This window comes from Pleurodeles waltl, chromosome 5 (assembly GCF_031143425.1).
Source record: "Pleurodeles waltl isolate 20211129_DDA chromosome 5, aPleWal1.hap1.20221129, whole genome shotgun sequence".
Classification (NCBI taxonomy): domain Eukaryota; kingdom Metazoa; phylum Chordata; class Amphibia; order Caudata; family Salamandridae; genus Pleurodeles; species Pleurodeles waltl.
Window position 1 is genome coordinate 1,617,989,674 of NC_090444.1, and position 25,039 is coordinate 1,618,014,712.

Consider the following 25,039-nt stretch of genomic DNA (forward strand, 5'->3'; position numbering starts at 1 on the left):
CATGTGTTTGGTGCACACTGTTGGGCTTGGCCCTTTCTGCAGGGTCATTTAATAAGCTAAAACGTCCAAATAGGAACAGGTAACCAGTTCATGTTTGGTGTCTGAGGATCTGTAATGAAAAATCCTCTCTTCTGGTAAAGTCAAATTTTAAAGTGCAATTATAAAAGTTCTACTTTTAGAACGTTGGCATTTTTCTGCCTTAGCCATTTAGTGCCTGCAGCCCCTCACTGAGTCATATGATTAATCAGTTATAATTTTAACTTTTACATGTCCCAGTAGTGAAAAGGTCTTAAATTTGTTTTTCACTACTTCTATGCTGTCTTCTCCAACAGGACAACATTGGAGTTATGTTATTACATTTAATAAGCTGGTACTTCCAAATGGGGACAGTTAACCAGTTCATGTGTGGTGTCTGAGAAATTGTAAACAAAATCCTCTTATGGTAAAGTCGGATTTTAAAATGTAATTTTGGAAATGTCACTTTTAGAAAGTTGGCATTTTCCTGCCTTAGCCTGTCACTGAGTCATATGAATGTGTGTAGCTGACAGTTGGGCTCTGGATATTTCTCCTAGATAGCCACACATAATAGAGACCATAGGTGTGCCTGGATGGGCCGTTACCGGCAGGATGGGAGGGCGGAGCAGAGCACAGGCCTACTCACACAAAGGATTGCATACCTCTGTAGTAGTCTAGTGCTAGGGAAGGAAGGAAACCTGTGCTTCTAAAAGCTTCTCCACTTCTTCGGAGACACCAAGTATAAATGTTGAACCTGACACTAGCTCTTCAATATACTTCCAGACCTGTGGAGACTCTGCCAGGAAGGACTGCTGTGCTGCTGAAAGGATTGCCACTCTGCTGGACTGTTGCCCTGCTAGACTACTGTATTGCTGGACTGCTGCCTTTTGCCCTGAGGCCTCCTAACTGAGTCATAGGGATTGGACCTGAATTTGAATCCAGGATTCCCAGAATGACTCCAAGGGCTAGTCTTCTAGCTTCCTGTACAGAGCCACAGGGAATAACAGACTCCCAACCATATGAACCAGCACCCAGATCCAGCTGGATTATGTCACTGACCCCCAAGTGGTGCACCTGAGGTCCTGGTCTCTTGGCATGGCCTCAGTGAAGCTGAATTGCAGATTTTGAGCTCTTTGTGACTGCAAACAGGCCCATTAGTGCCAAAATCCTCTCGCTCACACTAGCAACTAAGGCAAATTTCTTTAAGCATGACCCACTACTAAGGGCAGGTAGATACCCAAACTTAGTAATGGGCCACAATCTCCTCTTGGTCCAATCAAGGTCTCAATCAATTAATCCTTGCTCAACCCTCTGTAGCTTGGCCCACGAGCAGTTAAGCTTAAATTAGGAGACAAGTGTGTAGGGCATTTAATGCCAACAAAACAGCGAATAAGCAAAAGACAACACAAAAAAATAAATCCAACACCAGTTGATAAAAATAGGAAATATTTGTATCTTTAAAATTACACCAAAATGACTAGAAACCGATGTAGCTAACCAGAAATAAGAATTTATAATGATTAAGGCCCTCATTACAACCCTGGTGGTTGGTGATATAGTGGTGGTAATACCACCAACAGGCTGGCGAAAATAAATTTGAAAGTTTGACCACGGCAGAAACCACTCAGACAGACAGCCACTTTAACACACCGACCGCCAGGGCAAAATCAACAGGCACCACAGCGGTAACCACCTACAGCCAGGCAGAAGACAATGTTCCGCCCACTGTATTATGACACAACAATCTGCCACCTTTTCCGGGGTGGTACCACCAACATCAAAAGCCTGGCAGAAACACTGCACAGAAGGGAAACAACTCACCTCTGGAGACTCAAAGAAGAACCAAGCCGCCATGGAGCCTGAGTTGCATGTGTTCCCCATGCTCTTCTATGTGTTGCTCCACTACTAACATCAATGCAGGCGAAGTACTGCCGCCTAGCACACAGGGGAGGGCGGGAGGAAAAAGAGAGTGACACACACACGCAACGTGCAACACCCAACACCATACACATAACCAGATGCAGTAACATTACATATTCACCGTAACCCTCAGGAATAATGCAAGGACAAAATTAATTGATTAAAGTGAGTGTAATAAGATAAAAAAGTATAAATACGTGCATCCAAATCAACAAGTACATACATACTTACAAATGTAGGGACACTGCCCAGTCCTCAAAGTCCGCTGGCCACAGGGCCACATCACATAGTTCAAGGCCCCACCTCACTCCTGCAACAACACGGAGAGAACACTGCAGGGGCATCAGGTCGAAAATAGCCAGGCACCTCAGGGGGATGGGGAACGGGGGGCACCTCAGCCAGAAGATGGTACAACGCCACTGCCCACATGCTCTGGAGGGGGCAACATGCCTGTGCTTGGTCCTAGGGAGAGCAAGGTCACAGTCTCCCAAGTGGACGGCTTCTCCACTGGTTCTGGAGGGAGCAAGATGCCCTGTGCTTGGTCCTGGGGAGTGCAAGTCCATAGTCTCTCAAGTGGGTGACTTGCCCACATGCTCTGGAGGGGGCAACATGCCCTGTGCTTGGTCCTGGGGAGTGCAAGGCCATAGTCTCCCAAGTGGATGGCTTCTCCACTGGTTCTGGAGGGGGCAACATGCCCTGTGTCTGGTCCTGGGGAGTGCAAGGCCACAGTCTCTGAAGTGGATGGCTTCTCCACTGGTTCTGGAGGGGGCATTGTGCCCAGTGATCTTCATCCAGTGGAGGATGGGGTGAGTGGATGGCTTCTCCACTGGTTCTGGAGGGGGCATTGTGCCCAGTGATGCAGATCTTGGGGAGTGCAAGATCACCTTCTCTCACCTGGGTGTCAGACCCACAACATTTGCAGGGACCAGACCGCACAACAGCCCATGGATGCAGGACTACACACTGTCTGCCGGTGGTGACGGCTGCTCAGTGGTGGGAGTGGTGTTGCTAATGGTGGAGTTGGAAGTGGTGGGGGGAGGCTCCAGTCCTTCCCCTGCAGCCTCGGATGGCTACCCACTGGGTCTGCTGCTGCTTGTGGCAGTGCTGGTAGAGGTGCTGGCAGTGGTGGGGGGTGGCTCCAGCCCATCCCCTGCAGACTCGGATGGCTGCCCACTGGGGCTGCTGCTGCTGGTGGCAGTGCTGGTGGCAGTGCTGGCAGTGGTGGGGGAGGCTCCAGCCCATCCCCTGCAGCCTCGGATGGCTGCCCACTGGGGCTGCTGCTGGTGGCAGTGCTGGTGGCGGTGCTGGCAGTGGCGGGGGGAGGCTCCAGCCCATCCCCTGCAGCCTCGGACGGCTGCCCACTGGGGCTGCTGCTGGTGGTGCAGGGAGTGGTTGGGGAGGCTCCAGCCCACCCCTGCAGCCTCAGGCGGCTGCCTACTGGGGCTGCTGGTGGTGGTGGTGGTGGTAGTGGTGGCGGTGCTAGCAGTGGTGGGGGGAGGCTCCAGCCCTTTCCCTGCAGCCTCGGACGGCTCTCACCACCATGGTTGAAAGTGGGGGCTCCGACTGAGTCCCTGCACCAGGCCCCTTGTCTCTACTGACTGCTGTTGCAAGCCCCTTGCCCCTCCTTCCTGCAGCTGGGGCTGCCTCCTTGCCCTTCTGTCCTGCAGCTGGGGCTGAATCCTTGCCCTTCCTTCCTGCAGCTGGGGCTGACTCCTTGCACTTCCTTGATGCACTTGGGGCAGGCACTCTGTCCATCTGGCTGGCTGGTGGCTGGGATCCTTTCCCACCTGGAGTAGTTGGGGACACTACTGTGCCCCTGGACTGGGTGGTTGAGGTGCTTGCCTGGGTTTTGACCACCCTAGCCTGACATGAGGGACGGGGAGGGCTAGGGAAGAGGTCAATGTTGGTGAGGAAAAGCTTCTTAGGGACATTGAGGCGTGGAAGAGGGAGATGGTTTGTTAGTGGAGGAAGAGCGAGTGGTGGTAGGAGGTGCCTGTCTGCTGTGTTTGGGTGCAGGTGCATGGGGTAAATGCTATTGTCAGGTGGATGGCTGCTGGGTGTCTGAGTGCTTGTGTTTCTGTACTTTGGGAGGAAGGGGCACAGACACAGTAGGAGAGGACACTGGGACGTGTGCATGGATGTGGGGGTGGTGACTGCCAGTGACTGGTGTGTACTGATAGGTGTGCTGGTGATGGTGGTAATGGATGAGGATGTAGTGCATGCAAGTTTGAGTGGAGACGCAACTGGCAGGGAGGTGGATGAGGAGGAGGAGGGAGCCACAGTGGAGGCAGTGGATGTTGGTATGTCTGATTCTGGATGGTGTTTTAGTTGAGTTCCTGTGGGATGAAGTGTGGTGATAGTGTTTGCCATGTCCACTCTTGTGTGTTGTCCTGGGTGCCTGCTCATCTAACTGTGTGCTTGGGATAGGTTGGGGTTGAGGGGAATGGGATTGGGAAGAGGAAGTTGGAGGGGGAGGGTGGAAACAGGTACAATGGTTGTCATCAGAGAAGAGGCCAGAGCCTGGATTGATCTCTGTTGGGCCGCCAAGCCAGAGTGAATGCCCTCCAGGAATGCATTTGTCTGTTGCATTTGGGCTGCACGCCCCTGGTGGCATTCACAATGGATGACTGTCCAACAGAGATGGATCTCAGGAGGTCAATAACTTCCTCACTCAGGGCAGCAGGGCTAACTGGGGCAGGGCCTGAGGTGTCTGGGGGCGAAGGAGATACCCACCCACCTGGGTGAGCGGGCATGGGAAACTTGCTGAGGGGCTGCTGGGAGAGGGGTGCTGGTACGGGGGTGACGGCTGTACCTGTAGCTGGGATGGTCACAGTGGTGTCTGCCACCACCAGGGAGCTCCAATCGGAGGAGGTATCCGTGTCCGAATTGTCCCCTCCAGTCTCCGATAAGGTACTCCTCTCGCCCTCCGTCCCACTGGTGCCCTCACCGTCAGTGGATTTGGCCTCCTGGATCCTGTGGGATGCCGCTCCCTCTGTCGCCAGTGCCTCTGCTCTTCTGACAGATGATGATAATGCACATAAGGACAGGGTGACAAAACAAAAGGGAGGGGAGAGAAATAGGATACACTTGGTCAGTGGGGCCAACAACACCACCGTTGGTGTACACAACACACTCACACACAGGGAACAGCCCTACGCACTAACCAATGCACTACCAGTCACAATGCTAGTCACCAGCCCAGGGATAGGGACACCTAATGCCAATTGTAGCATACCTGAGACCCACAAACCCCGGCTCAGTAGTGGATGCCTACTAGCTTGGTTGGAGGACTTTCACATCAGAACCCTGCCCAACATGGGACCTACCCTGCAGTGCCAGGCCTAAGCTAGGTGCCCCCACTTGGCCCACACTCCCCACCCGGATACCACCCCACCAGGCGCAAGTTGTATATTAGGGCACTGTACTCATCCCCTTGTGGCTGCTGTGATGCCCCCAAGCGCCCATCTAGCTCTGGAAAGGCCACCGCCAGAATGCAGGCCATCAGTGGGGTCAGGGTTCCACGGGCACCCCTTCTCATTGGGAGGCCATCCCCAGCTGGGCCTTTGCTGTCTTCCATGCCCAGCGTCTCAGGTCCTCCCACCGTTTGCAACAGTGGGTGCTCCGACTGCCGTAGGCCCCCAATATTAGCGCATCCTTGGCAAAGGCACGCCATATACCCCTCTTTTGATGGGCACTGACCTGTAGGGAAATAGACAAAGGGAAAGGTATTAGTCCGAAAGTCCTGCCTGTTACACACATGGTCCACCATGCCCCTTCCCATCCCCATTAGCACAGACATGGCCCACTATACATGCTGCCCAGGGCCCATCCACCACCCCCCCACATGAGGCTTTTACACACAGCACTCCATGTATTCACGCCCCATGCATCGTACTCACGGTGTACTCAGCTGTTGCTCTGGAGGCCCATGCAGCAGTCGGTACTGGGGTAGGACCCCATCCACCAGTCGCTCCAACTCCTCCGAGGTGAAGGCAGAAGCCCTTTCCGCAGTAACACGAGCCATGGTCAGTTCCAGACACAGGTCACAGCAGCACATGCAGTGTAGGTCCTCTCCTGTTGAAGGTCAGGAAGCAAGTGAGTGCACAGATAGAAAATGGCGGTCACGTCCACGGTGGTGCATACCGTCACCGCCAGCGTACATCACCATTGGCCACTGTACCCCATAGGGCCCAATGTTAACCAATGAGGAGTTGCATGGCAGTTCTCGATCGCCTCCCGCAATGGCCCACAACGTCAGCAGAAATACCTAATTTCCCTCTGTCCCTCCATTCAGGACAGGCATTTCTGTGGTGGGTGCAGGCCATGGCTCCTAACTGCGTCACAGTACCCAAATGCACCACTTTGGACATCTCCAACAAAATACTGTTACAATCACAACATGCATTGAACTGTAGTGGTTGGAATGTAGAGATAATGACCAGCTGCTTCCTCTTTTGGCCTATAGATTGCAACCGCTGCAGATGAATAGGAGATGGAGACATCCCCCCATGTACACACCCCTGGTGGACTTGGCAACAATGGAGGACTGGCACATTATCCTCACTTATAGACTTGACAGGGCCACAATCACTGAGCTGTGTTCCCAATTGGAGCCTGACCTCATCTCTGCTATCCGTCACAGCACCAGGATCCCCCCTCTTGTGCAAGTGCTATCAGTGCTCCATTTCCTCTCAACTGGGTCCTTCCAAGTGACAGTGGGCTTGTCAGCAGGAATGTCACAGTCAATGTTCTCAATAGTGCTGACCAGAGTGTTGTCTGCCCTGATCAAACACATGTGCAGCTACATTGTTTTCCCCCAGGTAGAGGATTTGGCCACAGTAAAAGCTGATTTCTATGCAATAGGACATATCCCCAACATTATTGGGGCTATTGATGGAACACATATTGTATTGGTCTTCCCACCCTCGGCGAAATGAACAGGTGTTCAAAAATCAAAAGCGCTTTCAATCCATGACTGTGCAGATAGTGTGCCTGGGGGACCAGTACATCTCCCACGTTAATGCTAAGTATCCTGGGTCTGGCCATGATGCCTTTATCCTGAGGAATAGCAGCATTCCAAGTGTGATGGCTTAACTCCAGAGGCACAAGGTGTGGTTAATAGGTGAGCCCTGGTTCCCACCCAGTACATGTTTGTGTATGGGCATGTTGTGGGCCATAAGGGTTAGTGTGTGGCTAACAGTTGTCCCTCGATAATTGCAGGTGACTCTGGTTATCCCAGCCTCTCATGGCTACTGACCCCTCTGAGGAATGCCAGGACAAGGGCAGAGGAATGTTACAATGAGGCACATGGGCGAACAAGAAGGATTATAAAGAGGACCTTTGGCCTCCTGAAGGCCAGGTTTTGTGGCCTCCATCTAACAGGTGGATCCCTGTGCTACTCACCCAAGAAGGTCTGCCAGATCATCGTGGCATGCTGTATGTTTCACAACCTTGCATCGCCATGTGCCTTTTCTGCAGGAGGAGGCTGCAGATGGCTGTGTGGCAGCAGTGGATCCTGTGGACAGTGAAGATGAGGAGGCAGAGGATGAGGTTGAGGACAACAGAAGTGCAATTATTCATCAATACTTCCAATAAGACACAGGTAAGACAGTGCTAATACACATATAATTGAAAGTTTGATGTGTGACAGTGTCACTGGCAGGCTGTGTATTCCTTCTTCTATGCCCACTCACTGTACCATTTGGCATCTCTTTTTGCAGATGTTGGTGCCCCAATATTGCTCCTGGTGTGTTCAGTGCAGCCAACTACAGGTCTTTCCAATGTAAACATTAGTGTACAATTGAATTGCAATGTTTGAACCTTTAGTAAAAGGAATACCTTTTGAAAACATCTGACATACGCCATACTTGTATTTGATCAAAGTGTGTTTGTTGCAGTGCTCTTAAGAAGAGGGGGTAGTGCAATGGGCTGTGGTGATCCTGGAGGAAAGTCCAGTATAGAGTCCATTCTATTTGTATCACAGGTGCATTGTCCAAGGGGGCATAGGAAGTGGAGCAATGGCAGTTCAAGGTGGAACGGGTGACAGAGTGGGACACAAGGGTGACAATCAGGAGAGTCTTATTTCCTGGTGGGGGTCTTGGCAATAGTCTTTGGCTTCTGCCTGGATCACAGGAAATGTTTGTGGGGTGGTTCTCCTTCTGCAGGGGGATAGGTGCTGGTGGCCTGTTGTTCCTGTGGCGGGCGTCCTGTCCACTAGCGGAAGTGGAGGTGGAAGGCTGTTCGCTGATTTTGCTAGTATCAGGGGCCCGGTGGTGCGCCACTGCCTCCCTCATTGTGTTGGCCATGTCTGCCAGCACCCCTGCAATGGAGACCAGGGTGGTGTTGATGTCCTTCAAGTCCTCCCTGATCCCCAGGTACTGTCCCTTCTGCAGCCGCATGTTCTCCTGCAAGTTGTCCAGTATCTGGCCCGGTGTATCCTGGGAATGTTGGCATGCTCCCCAGATCATAGTGACTGCCTCCTGGAGAGTTGGTTCCCTGAACCTGTCCTCCCACTGTCGCACAGCAGTCCTCCCAGCTTCCCTGTTGTCCTGTGCCTCTGTCCCCTGAACCGTGTGCCCACTGTGACTGACCCCAGGTCCCTGATCATCCTATGTTTGTGGGGTTGCTTGGGGTCCCTGTAGTGGTGGACACACTGCTGATTGACGTGTCCTGGGGACAGATGTATGGGCCTACTGGGTGGGTGCTGTGGTGGTGTTTCCTGAGGAGGGAGGCTCTGTGGTGGTGTGAGACTGTGCCTGGGTAAATGACTACCCGGAGATCCCTGATGGGCCACGTTGGTCATCCAGATCCAGACGACCAGAGCTGCTGTCATCACTGTGGGCCTCTTCTGTTGGGGGACTAGATGTTGCTGGCACCTCTTCTCCGGTGACATTGGCTGGGATACCTGTGGGGATGTAATTGCATGTGTTGTTTCTGCGTGTGACATATTGTGCATGGTGTGTTGCCCTCTATGGGTGTTAGTGCCCTGGTAGATTTGCCTTGTGTGAGTTGTTATTTGGCGGGCAAGGTGATTCTCTCCAGTGTGCATCCATCGGTAATAGGTGTCCATACAGGTCTGTGAGGGGTGTCCATGCATTGGTGTTGCATGCACGGCTTGGTATTGGGATGAGTGGGTTGTGATGGTGGTGTATGTGGGAGGTGGTGGAGTAATGGGAGTGAAGGTGAGGGTAGGGGTATGTGATGGCATGCAGGTAGGGGAGGTGTTAGTAATAGAGAGTTGACTTACCAGAGCCCAGTCCTCCTCCTACTCCTGCCAGTCACTCAGGATGTATGATTTCCAAGACTTTCTCCTCCCATGATTTAAGTTGTGGGGGAGGAGGTAGGGGTCCACCGCCAGTCCTCTGTACTGTGAACTGGTGTCTAGCTGCAATGGAACATACCTACCCCCATAGGTCGTTCCACCTCTTCCTGATGTCATCCCTTATTCTGGGGTGCTGTCCCATGGCATTGACCCTGTCCACGATTCTCACGCCATAGCTCCATCTTCCTACCAAAGGATATCTGCTGCATCTGTGATCCAAATAGCTGTGGCTCTACCCTGATATTTCCTCCACCATGACCCTTAGCTCCTCTTCTGAGAACCTGGGGTGTTGTTGTGGTGCCATGGGTGTAGTGTGAGTGGTGTGTGTGAGGGTGTGTGGGGTTATGTGTTGGGGTGTGTGATGTAAGGTGCATGGATGGTGAATAGGTGATAGTGGTATGTAGCTCTGGTTGTGTGGGTGCTCTTGCTGTATCTCTCTCTCTTGGCAATTGTTTGTAGTCGTAAAGCGTTGTGGTTAATGTGGGTGGGTGTTTTATAGTGGTGTGGGTGTGGTGTGTGTATGGGTGTAAGGTGTGTGTAGTTTGAATTGACCAATGTAGTGTTGTTTTGTTTGAGTGTGTGTATTTTGAGTGCAGTGGTATGTACCGCCAATGGTTTACCTCCATTGAATGTCCGCTGTAGTGATTTGTGCGTCATAATGTTATGGGCATTGTTCTGTTGGCTTAACGGTGTGGGTTTTGATACCGCCAGTTTATCACTGACCTTTGGGCTGGCGGACTTGTGTGAGTGGCTGAATAGTGACGTATTGGTATGTGTGACGTATTGGTATGTGTGTCTCATAATATGATTGGGGGTTATCCGCTGCGGTGGCGTTATATTGGCTGCAGTCGGCATGGCGGTAGGTGGGATTTACCGCCAATGTCATAATGAGGGACTTAGTGTCCTCTATTCCACTATCTACATTCAATTATAGCCCATTATATCCCAATTATTTTCACAGCCAACCAGTCCTTCTGTGCATTTGTAGACCATTAGATCAGAACTGAGTTCACAACCACCTGAAAGTTGTTTCACCAACTCATCTACTCCTTTGGAGCTTAACTCTTGTTTTTATGCAATACGTTTGGTCATTAGTGGCAGGTTTCTAAATATGTATTGCCTTTAAAGACACTGCTTCCAACATTCTCATCCATTAGGTGGAAAGTGCTCATCTACCCTAAAAACAAGCTGGGAGTAATCTTCAGACTTCCCACGAAGTTTCAAAGGACATATGTTTGTGGGCCCCCACTAAGCATGCAGGAATGTATCTCTGTACGCTAGTTGATAGCTCACAAACCGATGCCGTTTTAGACTTTCTATCAACATAGTGTTTTTAAACCACTAGCTCTACAGATGCCTTCAGTGTCCCTGTCTAATTATCTCTTTTTTATAATCTGAGATAAAAAATTGTCATGGTTTTAAATCCATAAACCCTTTGGCCTAATTATGAGTTTGGAGGATGTGAACACCCGTTCTCCAAACTCTGAACATGGTGGCTGCCGCCGTAGTGGAGACCACCCTGCCAGATCTATTATGAGTTTCCCGCTAGGCTTACAGACGGAAACCAAGGTTTCTGCCTATCAGCCTAGCGGGAAACTGGTGGCAGCATTGTCTCTGGATCGAAATCAAGCCGGCAGCAATGTTGTCGTCTGCAGGGTGCGATGGTGCTGGGTAGGGGGACCCCTGCACTGCCCATGACAAGTTCATGGGCAGTTTGGGGGTCTCCCTGTATCCCCCTGCCCCTGTTCTCCGCCAGCCTTTTCATGCTGGTAAAACTGCGATGAAAAGGCTGGCAGGAAACAGGTCGTAATCAGCAGGGCAGAACTGCATGCAGCGTCGCCCTGGCTGATTGCGACCTCTACCATCAGGTTCAGCGATCTCAGTGGAGGTGGTGAAACCCTGGTGGTCTGACTGCCAGGGTATTACTGTGAGGGTCAGACTGCCATCATGAGGCTGGCAGTCTCAAGACCGCCATCCTCGTAATTAGGCCCTATGGACAGATTTAAGAGCCTCTAGCGCCTCCTTGCGCCATGTCAATGTGGACCAATGAGGCCAAAATTGCTGTGCCAAATTTACAAATTTTCATGCATTGCACCACTTTGTAACGCGTTTAGCTACATTATGCCTGTGCCAGGCATAATGTATGCAAAGGGGGCGTTCTCCCATTTGGGGGGCTAAAAAAATGGTGCAAAGAAATCTCAGAGATTACTCTTTCTCGCCGTTACCGGATAGCTCACCACTACGCTGCTTAATGGTAATTTTTATAGGCTTATCAGGGCCTCCTCATAACTTCATTTTCACGCAAGCCTTTTACGTACGTACCTGCAGCTGCCTGGCGCAGCCATACCTATTACAGCTCTTTACTATTTACTCAGCCTTGATGAAGTCACCTGTGTGACGAAACACGTGTTGTCTGTATCTCCACGATGACTCAATGCTTTCTTAGCATCTATAAATAAAGACACCATCTGCAAACAGGATTTGAGACTCGTTTCAACTTTATACTTCCCTCAACCCACGGAACAACACCAGGATTATCTTTTTCTGCCTTACTGTTGGACATTACTCTCTGTGTGCTGTGGCCAATTTGTCCCATTTTTGCTCTAGGGTACTCCTAGTACCTGTTTTGGTGCCTACCGGGCAGGAAGGCACCGGGCCGTTTTGCACCGGACTTTACTCTCACTTATCTATTCTGTCTAAACTACATGTCTACTGTCTAGAAGAGCGGCGCCTCTCACCCTTACTGCCCTCATTTCTCTTTTCCTAATTTTTTTGGCACTTTAATGCCTGCTCTGAGAAGGTATTAAAAGGAGGCACACCATTGTTTACAATGGGCCTCAATGGGCTTTACTTCATAAACAAATGCTATCATCATATTTTAAAGCTATAAGGACAACATTCATCAAGCTCGTGGTGGGGAGTATGGGTTCTATTGCCAGTAACTCTTTGGCCCATCAATTGACCAATCCGTTTCTCAGGCCTGTGGAACCCAAGTTACATTTGCATACTATTAGGATAGGACTTTAACCCCTTCTGTGCCCAGGACGTAATGGTTACCTCCTGAGGCACAGTGCTCGTGTGCCCAGGACGTAACCATTACGTCCTGGGCACAGAGCCCAGAGGGAGCACTAGCGCTCCCTCTTTGGGGTTCCCCCCCACCCTCCCAAGTCAGGGATGGAAGGGGAAGCCCTTCCCCTTCCACTCCCGAACCCCCACCCCTCCTGTGAAGTCAGCGCGCGATCGCGCGCTGATTGTCACAAGGCCTCCTCCCATTGCACTGGAAGCTCAGCTTTTGAAAGCATTTCTCTTCCGATCACATGGTTGGAGGCCGAGAGACTTCAAAGGGAAGGAAAGTTATTTCCATCCCTTTGAAGACTCTCCCAGCTTTTTAGCAGCCGGATTGCAAGCAATCCGGCTGCTAAAACGCCCACTAGACACCAGGGATTTTTATTTTTTTATGAAATTGGCATGAGGGAGCGACCCCTTGGGCAAAGGTCGCTCCCAGGGGGGGCATTTTTTTAAAGGCCTTTTCTGCACCCCGGGGGGCAGATCGGCCTATAATTAGGCTGATCCGCTCCCAGGGGGGCAGAAACCTCTAGGCACCAGGGAGCATTTTTATTTCGATTTTTGAGGTGGGGAGCGACCCCTTAGGCAAGGGTCGCTCACTAGGGGGCAAATTTTATTTAGGCCATTTCTGCCCCCCTTGGGGGTCGATTGGCCTATTTTTATGAGGCCAATCTGCCCCAAGGGGAACAGAAACCACTAGACACCAGGGAGTTGTTTTTTTCAGTGAATTTCACGCAAGGAGAGCGACACCTTAGGCAAGGGTCGTTCCCCTGGGGGAGAAATTTATTTTAGGCCATTTCTGCCCCCCTGGGGGGCAGATAAGTCTATTTTAATTAGGCTGATGTGCCCCCAAGGCGGGCAGAAACCACTAGGAACCATTTTTTTGTTGTTGTTTTACAGATGGGGATCGACCCCTTAGGCAAGGGTCGCTCCAGTGGAGGGGCAAATTGTATTTAAGCCATTTCTGCCCCCTTTGGGGGCAGATCAGCCGACTTTAGGTCAATCTTCCCACAAGGGGGTGGGCAGAAACCACTAGGCACCGGGGATCTTTTTTTTGCACCAACGTCACGCAAGGGGAGCGACCCCGTAGGCAAGGGTCGCTCCCCAAGGGGGTGGGGGGCAAATTTATTTTAGGCCATATCTGCCTCCCCTGGGGGCAGATCGGCCTATTGTTATTAGGCCGATCTGCCCCCGGGGGGGCAGAAACCTCTAGGCGCCAGGGCAAAAAATGTTTGTGTTTTTTTTTGTTTGTTTGTTTTTTTTAGAGATGGGGAGCGACCCATTAGGCAAGGGTCGCTCCCCTGGGGGGGTGCACATCGTATTTAGACCATTTCTGCAGATCAGTGGATTTTAGGTCAATCTGACCCCAAGGGGGGCAGAAACAACTAGGCACCGGGGATTTTTTTTGTTGTGCCAATGTCACGCAAGGGGACCGACCCCATAAGCAAGGGTCGCTCCACGGGGGTGGGGGGGAAAATTTATTTTAGGCCATTTCTGCCCCCCCTTGGGGCCGGCTGAGCTAGAGGCCAAAATCCACAGGTAGGCACTTTGCAAAAAACACCTCTGTTTTCTGTGAAAAAAATGTGATGTGTCCACGTTGTGTTTTGGGCCATTTCCTTTTGTGGGCGCTAGGCCTACCCACACAAGTGAGGTACCATTTTTATCGGGAGACTTAAGAGAACGCTGGGTGGAAGGAAATTTGTGGCTCCTCTCAGATTCCAGAGCTTTCTGTCACCGAAATGTGAGGCACATTTGTTTTTTTAGCCAAATTTTGAGGTTTGCAAAGGATTCTGGGTAACAGAAACTGGTCAGAGCCCCACAAGTCACCCCATCTTGGATTCCCCTAGGTCTCTAGTTTTCAAAAATGTGCTGGTTTGCTATGTTTCCCTAGGTGCCGGCTGAGCTAGAGGCCAAATCTCCTGTCGCGGGCGCTAGGCCTACCCACACAAGTGAGGTATAATTTTTATCGGGAGACTTGGGGGAACGCTGGGTGGAAGGAAATTTGTGGCTCCTCTCAGATTCCAGAACTTTCTGTCACCGAAATGTGAGGGAAATGTGTATTTTTAAGCCACATTTTGAGGTTTGCAAAGGATTCTGGGTAACAGAACCTGGTCAGAGCCCCACAAGTCACCCCATCTTGGATTCCCCTAGGTGTCTAGTTTTCAAAAATGTGCTGGTTTGCTAGGTTGCCCCAGGTGCCGGCTGAGCTAGAGGCCAAAATCCACAGGTAGGCACTTTGCAAAAAACACCTCTGTTTTCTGTGAAAAAATGTGATGTGTCCACGTTGTGTTTTGAGCCATTTCCTTTCGTGGGCGCTAGGCCTACCCACACAAGTGAGGTACCATTTTTATCAGGAGACTTGGGGGAAAACAGAATAGCAAAAGAAGTGTTATTGCCACTTGTCTTTCTCTACATTTTTTCCTTCCAAATGTAAGGCAGTGTGTAAAAAAGACGTCTATTTGAGAAATGCCCTGTAATTCACATACTAGTATGGGCACCCCGGAATTCAGAGATGTGCAAATAACCACTGCTTCTCAACACCGTATCTTGTGGCCATTTTGGAAATACAAAGGTTTTCTTGATACCTATTTTTCACTTTTTATATTTCAGCAAATGATTTGCTGTATACCCGGTATAGAAGAAAAATCCATTGCAACGTGCAGCTCATTTATTGGCTCTGGATACCTAGACTTCCTGATGAACCTACAAGCCCTATATATCCCCGCAATCAGAAGAGTCCAGCTGACGTAATGGTATACTGCTTTCAAAAATCTGACATCGCAGGAAAACGTTACAGAGTAAAACGTGGCAAAAAATGGCTGTTTTTTAACCTCACTTTCAATATTTTTTTTATTTCAGCTGTTATTTTCTGTAGGAAATACTTGTATTCTACACAAATGACCCCTTGCTGAATTCAGAATTCTGTCTACTTTTCAGAAATGTTTAGCTTTCTGGGATCCAGCATTGGTTTCTCACCGATTTTGGTCACTAACTGGAAGGAGGCTGAAAGCAAAAAAAATTGTAAAAATGGGGTATGTCCCAGTAAAATGTCAAAATTGTATTGAGAAATTGGGTTTGTCCAATTCAAGTCTGCCTGTTCCTGAAAGCTGGGAAGATGGTGATCTTGCCACCGCAAACCCTTTGTTGATGCCATTTTCAGGGGAAAAACCACGAGCTGCCTTCTGCAGCCCTTTTTTCCCATTTTTTTGAAAAAAACAAAATTTTCACTGTATTTTGGCTAATTTCATGGTGCCTTCAGGGGAACCCACAAAGTCTGGGTACCTCTAGAATCCATAGGATGTTGGAAAAAAAGGACACAAATTTGGCGTGGGTAGCTTATGGGAACAAAATGTTATGAAGGCCTAAGCCCGAACTGCCCCAAATAGCCAAAAAATGGCTCGGCACAGGAGGGGGAAAAGGCCTGGCAGCGAAGGGGTTAACTGTAGAAACAATTGTAGAAAAATGCTTCCAGAGGATGTTGCAGTTGCACGACATTATTATTCTTCAAAACAAGTGCAAACAAGTTATTTGCAAATATATTGTTCAGGGTTGGCTTGAAATGTATTTTATCAATCCAGATTTGTAATGTTTTACCTACAAGAGTAAAATGCCTTTTTCATTATATTAGCTTGGCTTGCATTGCTCTTGCGAATCCTATATGTAAAGGTTTTTGTTGACTTTGGGCCTTATTATATCTATGGCAGTCCCACCACGGGACCGCCAAAGCAATGGGGAGACCGCCACTGACATGCTGATGGCATTCGCCCCCCCTCTTTCGTATTACAATTTTCCCGCTGGACTGACGCTGGAAGAGTGCTACGGTGTTGACCTCGGCTCCCTTAAGGGAGGCAAGTCCAATAATCTAGCGCAGGAAATAAAAAAAAAAAAAAAAATGTAGTTTCTACAAAAAGGGCCTAAATTATGAGTTTGGCGGTCCTTTGACTGCCATGTTGGCAGTGGCAGTCTGACTGCCAACGATCTGACAGAGTGGATCACCATATTACGAGTATGACAGTCATAGAAACAGAAGATGGCCAGCAATCCGACAGCATCACCAGCCAGCACAGACTGCCACGATCACCCGGGAGCACAAAGAGGCCGGCGGAGTCTGTGTTTCCACTGGAGTCATTATGAAATCGCACACCACCAATGTGACCGTGGTGGTCAAACTACCATGTAGAAGTTGGAAGAAATGGACAGTATAAAGGGAGACATTCACCTGAAGGCAACTTCATATGTCCAAAGCCACCATGGAACCCTTCACAAACGTCATACCGCTGCTCATGCTTGGCAAAAGACAATGGAATCAACGCCGCTGTGGGAGAGAGAAACCATAAGTACACACACCTACCTGTATCATTAACCTTAAAAAAAGCTTGTAGCGCCGACAAACACATCATGGGGGAGGACACCAGGGGAAGTGGATACATGTCTCAAACCACACACACTCACTGACATACAGCACCACGGACACCTACACATTTACAATACGCACACTTTAGCCAGCACACTCACACTGCTCTGCAACAATACACAAATAAACATGGCCACACAGCTCAGGCAAAGGGATACTGAAGGCTGCACAACATAGTAACAGACAGCAACAACATACCTACAGCACACATACAAAAACAAATCACACTCTCACATTCAACACTGGCCAGGGACAGTCCACACATGTAACACAGATATCTATCGAAGTGTATGGAAATCATCCAACACCACTATGAAACAACCCTGCAATGGACACACAAATTACAACACAATGGAAGCATAATGGCATCACAATAGACAGAGAGACAAATACATAAAATAGACAAAAGTGCACCATAACAAACAATACCTGCACAGTTGGGAAGTTTGGCTGGACAATAAGAACAGACATGGAAGGAGGCTGCACTGGGACACATGTCAGGTTGAACAGGCCCCTCAAACAACATGCACACAGGAAATGGCTCTATATGTATCTCAGGGACAAAACAACAGCTTAACAATGGGGAAGGGCAAGTCAACAAAGCACATACACCATGGGACACAACTTTACACGAAGTAGCTGCAAGGGGCGCATACCTAAATGTTCACATGCCTACCCAAATGCTAAGCAAATTAGCACAACCTAACACACTCCATGTCTGCAATAACAAAACTCAAGTATACACACATCACGTGTATACAATAGCCATATCAGAGAGACAAGTCCAACACCATACATTCCCGTATTAGACAACACAAAAATAAATACTTACCATTCCAAACAGTGTACAATGCCATGAAACCAACATTACATATACACACACAGACCTAACACACACTGTATACCCTTCCCGTGGCAGACAATAGCACTGCAGACAAACTCATATACTGCAGATAACAGCAAATGAAGCAGCAAGCAGGCACAAACACACACAACTGGAGGCACACAAACAAAGTCACCCAGGAACAACATCAACCTGGGAAAGGAATTACAGGACAATGGAATACCCAACAAATTCAACTCTTTGGCTTTATTGCCAACAACAATTATAGTAAAGCCAAATTCCAAAGGCTATTGGTCAGTCCAATAAGTGTCCAAATCATGGCACAGTGTTGTGCCTCTTCATGACTCCTGAATACCATGTGACCTCCACAGTAAGGGGCATCAAGGAGGCAGGAAGGCACCTCAGAGATTATCCAGGGGCTGGGGGAATCGGTTTTGGGAGGTGAGTTTGGCTTTGGGCTTGGGAGGGGGGCTACTTTTTGAAAGGGGTGAGCTTCTTCAAAGTCTAGAGCTCGCCCCCCACATCTGCAGCACCACCTTGCTGTCTCGTGCCCCTGACCCCCGCCCACGCTGCTGCTAGCGTGTTCGAGGCCCGAGGCTCTCTGCCGCTTTTCGCCGTTCCTGTAAGTGTTTTTTCCACTTTTCAGCGCCTTGCCTCCTTGCGCTCTTGCCCCCATTTGTGCCCCTTCTGATTTCTGTATTCCGATTGTATTTTGTGCCATTTATCGTATTTTGTGACTGTTTTTGACTTGTGCGCCAGAGGCAAGCCCGTCTGCGCCCGTCCACGCCTGGACCGCGCCCAGCGCCACCCCCCCTGGTCCGCACGCCCCCCGCACCACCAGCCTTCGCTACTCGGCCAGCGAACTCCTCGCCCTTAACCCTGGCTCCTCCTCAGCCTACTTCCAGGCCACTCCGAAGCACACCAAAGGACCTTTCTCCTGCCACACATGCAACTTCACCTGTAACAGAACAAGGAAGCCTGCATCAACCAACACCAACCACCTCCACTGTATCCTCCTCAACACACGCTCCGCACGAAAGCACGCCATCGAGCTCTGGGACCTGCTCGACACCACCGCCCCAGACGTAGCCTTCCTGACCGAAACCTGGTGGAACGACTCTTCGGCCCCTGACATCGCCATCGCCATCCCTGACGGCTACAAGATCACCAGAAGAGATCGCACCAATGGAATCGGTGGAGGAATAGCCATCGTCCACAAATCCACCCTCAAGATCCACACCCACACGGACGACACCCTCAAGACAGCTGAACACCGTCACTTCCAGATCCACACGGACCCCAACACTACCCTCAGAGGAACTCTCATATACCGACCTCCAGGACCAAGGCCCCCCTTCAGTGACACCATTTCCGACCTCACCAGCACCCACGCCCTCGCCTCAATGGATTACATCCTCCTTGGAGACCTCAATTTCCACCTGGAGAACAACAACAACGCCAACACCACATCACTGACCACCAACCTCTCCAACCTCGGACTCAGGCAACTGGTCAACACACCCACCCACATCGCCGGTCACACCCTAGACCCACTCTTCACTGCAAGCAACCACATCTCATTCAACCACACCACCGAACTCCACTGGACCGACCACCACTGCGTCCACTTCACATTCAAGAAAAACACCGAACACCACCGCACCCCACTACCGCCGCACCGCAGCTGGGGAAAAGTCACCGAAGAACAACTAACCAGCACCCTCGCCAAGAACCCGCTGACCGACCCCACCGACCCGGACTCCGCCGCCATCAACCTTCAACAGTGGATCCTCAACTGCGCCAACACCCTCGCACCACTCAAGAGGCCCACCGTCAACCAAGAAAAGAAAAAAGCAGCCTGGTTCACAGACGAACTCATCACCTCCAAACGCTCCTGCCAGAAACTCAAGAAAAAATGGCTGCTCGAGCGCACACCCGACAGCCTAGCTGCCCACAAGGAAGCCACCCGCAAGCACCACCAACTTATCCGACTCGCCAAACGCTCCCACTTCACAGAACGCCTAAACAACAACGCGCACGACAGCAAGGAACTTTTCTGCATTGTGAAGGAGCTCTCCAACCCCAACGTCAACGACATCCCACCATCCCAGAAACTCTGCGACACACTCTCACCTTTTTCTACCAGAAAATCGCCGCCATCCACGACAGCCTCAACACCACACCTCCGCCAGACCCCACCCCCGACAACTCCTCCTACGCCGACCGCCTCACCACCTGGACCCACGTAGATGACGCCGAAACCCGAAAGACCATGAACTCCATCCACTCAGGATCCCCATCAGACCCCTGCCCACACCACGTCTACAACAAAGCCGACTCCACCATCGCCCCCCAACTTCGCAAGATCATCAACCTTTCCTTTGACACCGCAACCTTTCCAGACAGCTGGAAGCACGCCGATATCCAAGCCCTCCTCAAGAAACCCAAGGCTGACCTCAACGACCTCAAAAACTTCTGCCCGATCTCCCTCTTCCCCTTCCCAGCGAAGGTCATCGAGAAGATCGTCAATGCCCAGCTCACCCACTACCTCGAAGACAACTCCATCCTAGACCCCTCCCAATCCAGATACAGACGCAATCACAGCACCGAGACGGCACTCCTCGCCGCCACAGACGACATCAGACAGCAAATGGACAATGGCGAAACTTCAGCCCTCATCCTCCTAGACCTATCTGCCGCCTTCGATACGGTCTGCCACCGCACCCTACTAACTCGTCTCCACGAAGCCGGAATACAAGACAAAGCCCTCAACTGGATCTCCTCTTTCCTCTCCGGCAGAACCCAGAGAGTCCGACTCTCACCCTTCCGCTCCGAAGCCACCAACCTCATCTGCGGCGTCCCCCAAGGCTCCTCGCTAAGCCCAACGCTGTTCAACGTCTACATGGCACCCCTCGCACAACTGGCCCATCAGCACAACCTCAGCATCCTCTCCTACGCCAATGACACCCAGCTCATCCTCTCCCTTACTAAAGATCCACACACCGCCAAAGCCAACCTCCACGAGGGACTGAAATCCATCGCCGAATGGATGAGAAACAGCCGCCTGAAACTAAACTCCGATAAGATGGAAGTCCTCATCCTCGGACGCTCCCCCTTGGCCTGGGACGACTCCTGGTGGCCCACCGCACTGGGACCCCCACCTACTCCAGCCAACCACACATGCAACCTCGGCTTCATCCTCGACTCCACCCTCACCATGTCCAAACAGGTCAACGCAGTCTCCTCCTCCTGCTTCAACACCCTCCGCATGCTCCGTAGAATCTACAAGTGGATCCCGACGGAAACCAGAAAAACGGTGACCCAGGCCCTCGTCAGTAGCAGACTTGACTACGGCAACGCACTCTACACAGGCATCCCAGCAAAAGACATCCAACGACTCCAACGCATCCAGAACGCATCCGCCCGCCTGATCCTCGACATACCCCGCCGATGCCACATCTCCCACCACCTGAAGGACCTCCACTGGCTCCCCGTGGACAAGAGGATCACCTTTAAACTTCTCACCCACGCGCACAAAGCACTACACAACGCCGGTCCCGCCTACCTGAACAACAGACTCAACTTCTACGTCCCCTCCCGCCAACTCCGCTCTGCCAACCTCTCCCTCGCCATCGTTCCCCGAATTCTACGCAAGACCTCCGGCGGCAGATCCTTCTCCTACCTCGCCGCCAAGATCTGGAACTCACTCCCGACCTCCCTGCGCCAGATCCAGGACCTTCTCACCTTCAGGAGACTCCTCAAGACATGGCTCTTCGACCGATAGCAGCTGCCCCCCTCAGCGCCTTGAAACCCTAACGGGTACATAGCGCGCTTTATAGGTTTAATGATTGATTGATTGATTGATTGGATGATATGCTGGATGTAAGTGTGTCAGTAGCTGTGGTGTCTGTGGGTCTGCTGGGGTAGTGTCTGTGGGTCAGAAACGTATGGTGGCTGTGTCCGTGACTGTTGTGGTGGTGTCTGTGGGTAGGCTTGATGTTTTGTATGTGATGCTGGTGGTGGTGGGGGTATCAGGGAATGTAGTGACTGTTGCTGTGTCTGCGGTTGGATATTGTTTGTGTGCATACTGGTGGTGTGTCTTGTGGTGCTTGTGTTTGTGTGTGCTGCCTTTGTCTGTTGAGGTGGATGCCTGAGGCTCTGTTTGTGTGCTGTGGGTAGATAGGTAAAGGGGGATGTGAACTGGGAAGAGGGAGGTAGAGGGGGTGAAGGGGAGGTGTGACTGCCTGCCATCAGCATGGAGGTCAGAGTCTGAAAAGATCTCTGTACGGTAGCCATTGCACATTAATGCCTTCCAGGAATGCATTGGTCTGTTGGAGTTAACCTGCCAATCTCTGGACCACATTCATAATGGTGGACTGACCCACAAAGATTCTTCTCAGGTGGTCAATAGCCTCCTCAATGAGTGCAGCAGGGCTAACAGGGGCTGGGGTGGAGGTGACTGCGACAATGGAGATACCCATCCTCTTGGGTGAGCAGGCACGGCCAACTGGGTGGGGTGCACAGGGAGAGTGGTGAAAGACCAAGGGTGGCAGACAAGGATGGTAGGGGGGGTCCCTGATGGGTCTGCCACCACTAGGGAGTGGCCACTGGAAGAGGAATGTGATGATGATGAAGAATGTTTGGTCTCCCTCGTAGCACTCCCGTCGTCCTCCAGGGCATTGGAACCCACTCTGTCAGTGGCATCTTGACCCAAGGTCCCATGGCCAGATGCTTCCCCACTCAGCTGTGCCCCACCTCCTTTGCTTGCTGGTGCTGATGCTGCAAAAATAAAGAGAAATAGGGTAACAATATGTGCCTGATAACACTTCAACAACACCTCTGAGTGACAAAGAATACAATCAGGTGAAGTAGGCCTGAGTAAAAACTTACACCTAAGAGACACATACATGTGCCATAACATGTGCTTGCAGGCAATCTGGAGTTCGCAATGTTACCCATAAGAAAATCAGGATGTCAGACTGCTACAATTGCATGGATGAAGTCTGGCAAGCTCACAACCATACTACAACCAGGTGACCTCTCCATCCCCAATGATGTGCCACATGCAGCAGATGACAGTTAACTTGTAGCCAACAAAAATACTTTCATGATATACTAATAATTTGGGATGAAACCAATGAAACCCAGCTGATTCTGATACAAAAGTGCAATGACCTAAAGTATTTGAAATGGAAATATCCATGTCATAATGGGCGTTTGTCAACAATGTACAGATCTACAAGTGGCACCTGTCACAGTGGAGTCAAGGGTGTGCTATCAGTGTCACACAGAGAGGCCTCACATGTGTCAAGGAAAGGTACACCATTGATGTCAGGGAGTAATGTCTCATACATATACACAACAATGAATCAGTAAGCCCCAGGATAGTCACCACTAATGTCTGACACCCTTGGAAATGACAAAATCTGAGTGTGTCAGTAGTACACATCTGTCCCTTGAATGTTGTCGAGACACAGAACTCAAAGTCACAAATAGAAGGACTCCAGCCTGTTGTCCAACCAATGAAAAGCAACATCACTACACACATCTTGGACATGCCAAACATGGTAGCTATCTGTGGATGAATGCATGAACCCAAGCATGTGCGATGGCAACATCAATGCAAGGTACTCCATGATGCATGAAAACAGTCAGGGAACAATCCTCTATCAATTCACATGGGCAGTAAACTCTTCAACATGATGCCACATCAAGGGCATAGATGAACACAGATTGGTCTCACAATCTTGGGCCACCTGTTATATCCCTCATTGCTCCTGCAGTTCTACCTGCCAAATGGCATACTATGACAATGAAGGTATCGGTCAGACAATACACAATGCCAACACACTCCTCTCTGTGACACAACATGGAATTTACCACCATTTTTTATGTACCATTCCACTAACAGTTTCCCTAGCACATATATGTGAGGGGATAAAGACATCATAAAATCAACATGACTTGGACATGCCTGAAAGTTCAGATAATGAATGTTTCCTAAACGGAAAAGGACACATGCTGACATGAAGGCACAATGAATTTGGCAACAGTCACGGGACATGATTCATATCAATGGACGTTCCCCACTTACAAAGGGAAAGTGGCTTGCTACAACTGCAAACAATTTTCCAGGTATGCCATGTCAAATATATGATGGCCACTGACACAGCACATACTGCATTGAGGCACAAGTACCTATCATATACTGAGGATAACTTGCTTTTGGGCATCAGATCTCTAAATTCACATATGCCCAGACACATGGCAGAGGACAGTGATCCATAATACAATTACCTTGTGTTTGTGACATTAAGAGGAAGTGATTATTGGCTCACAAATAACACCCGCTACAATGAGGAGTCAGACTTTTTTTTTACCCTGCAGAGTAAGTGGTTTGTGAATTCCCCCAGGGTTTGTACTAGGTTCCAGGTTCAGAAGACAAGGTACATCAGTTAGATACATATAATATGTTAAAACAAACAGTCTCCCAAATACTGTGTGACACATAGCTGATCCCTAATTGTCATGGGGAATAGCCAGTACCCCACACAATCACCTGGCAATGGAACAAGTGGGAATTCTCTGGGTACTCAACACCCTTGTGGCTGCGGTGCTGCCCTCAAATGCCCATCCAGCTCGGGGTATGTCACCGCCAGGACGCATGCCATTATGGCAGTCATGATCTGACAGGCCCCCCGTCCACATTGAGAAGACAGCCCCAGCTGGGCCTCTGCAATCTTCCGGGCCCAGCTTCTCAGGTCCTCCCACGTCTTTCTGAAGTAGGCACTCCACCGGCTGTAGACCCCCAGGGTCTGCACCTTCCGGGCAATGGCTCTCCAAGTCTCTTTCTTTTGATAGGTGTTGACCTGCATGGATGCAAAACACAAGACAGGAAACTATGTCCTAGATCACATGGAAAATGGCACATACATGTCAGTACACCTTGCAATGAACAATCTGTTTAGCCCAAAATGCCCAAGTGATGTACATGCCAGTCACTGAGTACATAGACAAGACTACAAACATTTCAATATCTGCAGACCCAGCTACCACCCTGCTCAGGCCCTCCGCTAACTAGGTTGGTCAACTGACATCTTGTGGGATATGCCCTGGCATTCTGACAGAGATTTCAAAAAGTATGGGACAGAACACTGTGGCTTCCTAAGCCACAGCAACTGCAGCTTTGTGTCCTTTATTAAAAATTTTAGCATATATGGGCAGAATCTCGCCTGTGAGCTGGGAATTTACATTGAAGTACAGGGAAAAAAGTGGACATACGGCACCTTCCTGCTCCTCTGGTGCATAATAGAGCTGTCCATACAGGTATAGGGCCTCCTCACCCAGCTTCTTCAGCTCCTCTGGGGAGAAGGCAGAGGCCCTATGACCTGTTGAACATGGCATGATTACTCCCAGAGGTGATACACAGTAGCTCAAGTCGTGGAGGTCTTGCTTGCAG